Genomic DNA, 6,763 nt, shown 5'->3' with positions numbered 1-6,763 from the left:
TCTCTCTTGTGTTTGCTTTTGCTTTTAGATGCATCTCGTATTATCAAACTTCTGCAAATCCACATGAGGGCATGTGAAGTAAAAGGCTCTTTGATGTTATCTACAAATTAACATGGAAACATTTTCCTGAGCATGCAATTTAGAAGAGACTCCACAAGAGGTCCCCAAAGCAGAGAGCTACAGCAACAATGTAAATTACACCCTTTGGGTCACTAAGCCATCAGAGAAAGCCTTGGAAGAAGTGGGCCCTTGGTAAACAAAGAAACCGGTTATTTTAAGCAACTTGTCATAAATGTTAAGCTTCACTCAGAAATCAGGTAAATAGTAACAGTAATTACAGTGTCATTTCCTAAGAGCCTCTCCTGTCAGTAACCAAAAATCTACTGTTGCATTTTCTTATCTGTGAGCCTCAGTCTGTGCCCTGTGAAATGGGTTTATGACTGATTTCACTACAGGCAGTTTAGACTCAAGATCAAACCTCACAGAGGAGTCTGGCTTCCCAGCTGGGCAGTTGGGAATTCAGTATTGTCGCGCTGCAGATCACAGCAGCCTGAAATCAGTGCATCATCCTACGATGGTGGGTGTTATTCATAGATTATAAATCTGTGGACTTTAAATCAGGAGGAACTGTTATGCCAATTTGGCTGTCTTGGTGCAGCAGAATGTTGTTTTTTGCTCAGTAACATGTCCTGAGGGCAGTGCCTGCTGTTCAGTTTTAATATTCGCCTAGCAAAAGGTATCAAGTCCTGATTAAAGACCTCAAAAACTGAAGAGACTTCTGCTGTTGGGTAAGAGTAAATGGCAAGCATTCTCTGTGTGGAGGGTTACTTGAAGATGAGAGCTAAAAAACTAGCACAGTCCCTGCTCTGAACAGATACAATGATTCTTTGAATAATAAAGGACTGGCTTAGTGTCTTTGGCCAAAATTGTTCCCCACAACCCCAAGGTGCTTCCCTTTCCCCAACTTGCGTGTATCAATGTGAAGTACAGATAGCTACAGATGTGTTTTGTGGTCAAAGGTTTGGTTTCCTTAGAAGACTTGGGCACTAAAGAAGGATAGAGGGATATTGGTGGCGTGGAGGTGTCTGAGTCCAGAAAATCCCTGCTTGGTCTTGTTGCAGAGGCACCTAACCTTCACAGGTCCACAATGTTTGGTTTTAAAGATCTCTAAACATACAGTTTTGCCCCAAACTGAACTTGTTTGGACTTAGTTTAGGTCCAAGAATTTTAGCATCCTGCTCACAGCAAGGCCTAATAAAAACAGGATATATCCCCTAGCTCAAGTGCTCAGAGAACTTTCATCCAATAATTATTCTCAGAGCACATCCAGCACTTATAGGTACCACGATCAGCCTCTCAGCCCCTCCAGGGCACGTCCTATAGCCTTTCCTGAGCAAGGCTGATCCCACATGTGGAGAAATGTTGCCCCGTCCACCAGGCAGCTGTAGGCTGCTTCAATATTTAGGGATGCTCTCCCTGTGTTTTTGAAGCTGGCTAGTTGAGCGTAAGGGAAGGAATTAAAGATTCATTGAGAAAGAAAACATGTATGTAGAAGGAAACCCAGTCAAGTTCAATGGTACGGGCACTCATCTGTAAGTGGGAATTCCTGGATTCCAGGATTATGCATTAAAATGACATCAGACAATGACAAAGCCCCAGGTCTTCCTCCTTCCCATGGCTGCTCTAATCACAACACAGCTCAAGGCTGAAGACTTCTTTCTTCCTGTGGCACGCTGAGCCTTGGATCTCTTTGCACACAATAACTGGCACCACAGACGCATCCTCAGTTATTCCTCTGCTGAGCAATTTGGCTGTGGCAGTTCTTAGACAGGTATTCTGTACCGTGTGGAAAACATGAAAAGCAGGAGAAGTCACCACTTCCTTTGATCATTTCCTCCAGTGATTAATTATCCTCACAGTTTAAAACTGCACCTTATTTTTAATTTCGTTTGGCTTTATTCCCAACCACGGGTGCCTGTTCTGCCTTTCTCTGGTAATTTTAAAAGCCTGTTTTCTCACCAGGTATTTATACTTTGTAATCTAGTCTTGCAAGTGCCTTTGGATAAGGTAAGCAGGCTGAACTCTTCTAGTCTCTTAGAATCATTTCCTTTCTCCCACCACTTATTTGAGGGCTTTTTCTTGCTCTCTATCCAATTTATCAATATCAGAAGTCTAAGAACTGTTTCAGCATCAGCTCCACTAATGCAAATAGAGAGATAGGATCACTTTCCTCCCCCAGCTTTCTAGGCTGTTGTTTATCTATCCAAGGATCACACTGGCCTTTTTCCCCACACCACTCTACTGGGTACTTGAGTCCAGGTGCATGTCCATGGTGACTCTTGAATCCTTTTCAGGGTTGTTGCTTTCTGGATTAGAAAATTCCATGTAGTCTTTGACTGAGACGAATAAACATATTTGGCTATGTTGAAGGCATCTGTCTTGAAAAGAAATCCCTCGCTGGTGTCACTGGTATGGCCTCTTAGTTACCCTCCCAAATTCTTTATGGTACCTGTACTTATTCTCAGCGTGATTTTATATTTGCTTGTGGATCACACCAGGAGACCAATATTCTTTGGTTATCTCAGTGCTCTAGGATGCAGGTCTCTCCTAAGTGCTGGTCCTTCTCTGAGATTATTGCAAGACTGCAAAAGACATCGCGTCCTGAAAGAGAACAGAAACATTTATAGGAATGTTGTGCCTGTTTGGAACCTTGTTACTGTTTTTCTCATCTACTTCTTGGTCTGTAGTGTTATGAAGAATGCTTACGTTCCTAATGGACTTTAAAAACTCCCTTTTAGCCTTACCAATGCAGGGATTTCCCCCCCTCTTTCTTGTGTCATTTTTCTGTTCTTTAAACTTCTCATGTATACTCTTTGCTATCTGGTTCTCCTTTCTTCCATCTGTAACATTACTCTTAATTGTTGCTTTTCACTGATGATTGTTTCTGAGTCCGGATGGGAGTTTAGTCGAGGCAGTTTTCTTTCCTGAATTTTTGGCTCTCCCGCTGTAGGCTCTGGGGCTATCTTCTGCCCACCCTTAAACTACAGCATCAGGGCGTGCAACCTCCTCTTTCAAAGCAGCGTGGTACCGTGAACATGAGCATTTTCCTTGAGCAGGGCAGAGGTTCAGTGCCAGAATGGAAATCTCCCAGCTTGAATTTTCCCCTTGCCTCTCCTCCTGTAAGAGCCTGTCTTTTGCTGTCCAGGACTCAGCTTGCATGGGCCGAGCAGCAGTAAATCCCATTTTTGCTTTGGAGAGGCTGCAGCACGTTTCCTCCCTCGGGACACCGTGTGCTTTGAAGGATCGTGCCTCCTGCTGTGTTACAGACATGGAAGGGCACAGGGGATTGTCAAGAGTGGAGGCTTGGTACAGGAATGCTCAGCATCCAAATGGCAGCCTTAAAAGAAGTTTGTGGGAAGTTGCTGTTTCCTTGACTGGGAAAAGAATAGAGGCCGGGCAAGGCTGTGACTCAGCCAGTGAGTCAGCGGGGGCTGCTTTCCGATGAGGCCATCGTGCTGTTTAGCTCTCTGTCACACCCTCCCTGCTGCTGCCATGGGACAGGAAAAACCTTGTGCTGCTGCTTCTCTGTGCTCACAAAGTCATCCCGGCCCTTAACCTCTTCCCTGCCACCTCCCACTGCACTGTCTCTCCAACTTTCTGCTCTGTGCTCCATCCCATCTGCCGTCTCCTTTCGTGCATTCACTGCTCCGGTCGTGGGTGGATTTAGCCGGTGTGACCTATTCCCAACGGAGGGAAAATCCCTGGAGTCAGCAGGAATTCCCTGCAAGTAAAGGCACAGGGTGAGGACCTGATCTGGATCCTGCCCGAGGCAGTGATGACCTTCATCAGACACCACAGACTGACGTTCCTTTGCCAGCCATTAAACGAGCTGGACCAGTGCTGCAGGTCCGACATACTGGTTTTGAATGCGTGTTCTGTTTACCATGTCTTTCTCTGTCTGCTTCCCCACGCGCACAGCTCTCTGCTGAGATCCCAGTGCTCTTTCAACGTGAGACGTGATGTCAACCAAAAGGCACTTGGGGACATGGGGAGGGAGGGTGCTGGAGGAATGAGTGACGCCCCGAGACACACACAGCTCACGCTTCCTGGCCTCGCAGACTTGGATGCACGCTCAGCTCCATGGAAGCTCTCTTGTTTCTACTGAATTGATTTTTTTTGAGCTTGGACAAAGCAAGTAATTTTAGCCATGCAGTATTTACATCCAGGCGAGCAGCCAGGACATACCTCTGTCTATGGTTGCATCCACTGTTAAGCAAAAACGTCCCACTGTTTTATTTATTAGCTGAACATTTCTACTAATAGCTAAGCTAATTTTATCCTTTTCTTAATGCTGGCTGACGATGACTCAGTCTGGCTGGGAGGAGTCTCAGTAGCAGGGTGCCCAAACTCTGAAAAACTAGCATTATACGGAAGGAAGGGCCGGCTGTCCATGCACCACAGTGGCTCTGGCTTTGGACCCGCTTGCTTTCCCTCTACCTTCTCCATGTAGATGTGGAACAAAGAAACCAGTGAAGTATTTCACAAGTGAGCTTGTCAGGCAGGATGGAGTGGAGATGTACTCGTCTCTGTAAGAGCCAGCTGCAGCTTTTAGCAGTATTATCAGGAGCTGGTACCCATATCGCCCTATAAGTTTTTTCTCAGTTTTAGTTCTTTATCAATATTTTCTGCCTGAGTCAGTCCTCAGTTTATGTGTTACTTTCTCTTAACTTTAGGATTACTCTCACAAGGCTCCAGGTAAGTGAGGTATCTAGTCTAGGCAAATCTTTAAGGCTTCTTTTCTGTTCAGTGGACAGTGACAGATTCCTCTGGGAGGTGATTCACTCACTTGTCTTGGGCGATCTCCGAAAATCCTGCCCTGTACTTCATTAGTATGTTATAAAGGCAGGCAGAAGCTGTTGAGTTTACAAGGTAAAACAATATAAGAAGTTTTGTTCTAAAGATGAGGTTAGGTTAGATGAGGTGCTTCTGGATTTAAAATTTCTGCTACTGAAAGCTTCAAGATGCAGCTGAGTACTTTTTATAAATGGGGCTGTAAGGAATAGAGCAGCCAGTGTGAAGATACAGAAACTCCTAATTTATCTCGAGTCTCCAAACCAGGAATACAAGGAAGAGTTTATAAGAAGAGTAAAACAGCTAAATGTCATCCTGATCAAGTTAAAACACAGTTCAGGTTCCTTTCCAGCAACATCTGCAGTGGTGCAGCAACATCTCAAACTCATTGAAAAGAAGGTCAGCCACAGGATCAATCCCCACCTCCTCCAAAGGTGCCATATGAATGTATCACGTTTTCCTACCTCAGAGGATTCTAGCTGCTATCAGCCAGCAGTGAGTTCTCTTAACCACTGTGATATCCTTTAGTTATCCTTAGTTATCCTTTAGTTACTGAACTAGCACATTGTGCAAAGTGTTCACCCAGTAGTGAGGCGATTCTGGCTGGAAGAGTTTTAACCACTTGCATTGTTTCTTTCAGTCGTGGGCAGAAGCGAGTTTACTCTGATTCAGATTAAAACAAAGAACAACAGCTTGGAAAACAATGAACTCTTGACCCACAAGTGGGATCAACCAGGTTGATTTTCTCTTAGTTCTTGATTGCAAATTCACAGTATTTAGGCCTTGAGGGAGCCTTTTGCTTATGTTGGGCTGTGTCAGTGCAGAGGGCTGGTGCTAAGGAAACTGGTATTTTCTTCCCAGCACTGCCACTAGCCTGGGGACCTTGAAAAAGTAACGCCCTCTCACCAAGTCCTGTGCATTTCCTTCTTCATAAAACCATGGATAATGGACCAAAGGCTTTTGCTCTGTGATCTATAGATGCAATATCCTATGTAAGAGCAGGCTATGAAATTTGATTTCCTGTGTTAGGAAGCGCAGAGGGCTTTGCTGTGTAATTTTACTATCAGAACCATCACCTCTATTTGAGCTAGACTTGTACACTGAGTCCTGTGGGACACAGACTAGGGATTAGGCAGGCTTCTACAAGATCAGTAACCATGACTGCAGCCCTTCCTGGATGAGATGAGCCTGGCAAAATTTGTTCCCTTCCTGTGTTTTGATCCGTGTTTTGCGGTTTGGGCAGAGGGGCAGGAGGTGTTCAGCTGAAGTTTAAGCAGTTAGTACTGGTTAGGAGTACCAAAACCTGATTAGCAGAGTTGGTTGGTTCAGGATTTGTGGTGGCCAGTTCCTTCAGCTGAACCTGGAGCTCCATGGGGGTGTAAGCAAAGCCCTACCTGCAGAAGCAGGAGGCCTTTTGAACAGGGCGTTGCATGCTCCCCTGCAGACTCGGGGCACAGCGAGAAGGTGTGTGCTGCAAACACGTCTGCAGACGTGCCCTGTCTTGGCAAGACTCTGCCTGTTTCTGTATCATTGCTGCGAAGGATTAGTAACTGAAACCGAACTTTGCGTTCCCCTCCCTCCCTTTCCTGTTCTCCTCGGCCTGTCCCTGCCGTGAGCATGGTGCAAGCAGCCACATCTCAGTCTGTCCCTGCAAAAACACACACATGAAGCAGCTTGACTCATTGCTCCTATCTAGTACTACCTTAGCGTGCCCTTAGTAACTTTGTCTTGCCATCCTTGCAGGTAAAATTTTAAGCAGGAATAGAGAGAGGAGTCCTGCTCCTGTGCAAGGTGCTGCGTCCCACTGGTGGGGAGTCCCAGCAGCACAGTGGTTCAATGAGCAGTTGTGGAGAGAAGCATGGATGGAGCTGGTGCCTGTGGGGGTAGGGCTTGCACAGGAATGTTTGGCGTG

This window comes from Calonectris borealis, chromosome 1, assembly GCF_964195595.1.
Source record: "Calonectris borealis chromosome 1, bCalBor7.hap1.2, whole genome shotgun sequence".
Taxonomy (NCBI): Eukaryota; Metazoa; Chordata; class Aves; order Procellariiformes; family Procellariidae; genus Calonectris; species Calonectris borealis.
This window is presented reverse-complemented; position numbering follows the sequence as displayed.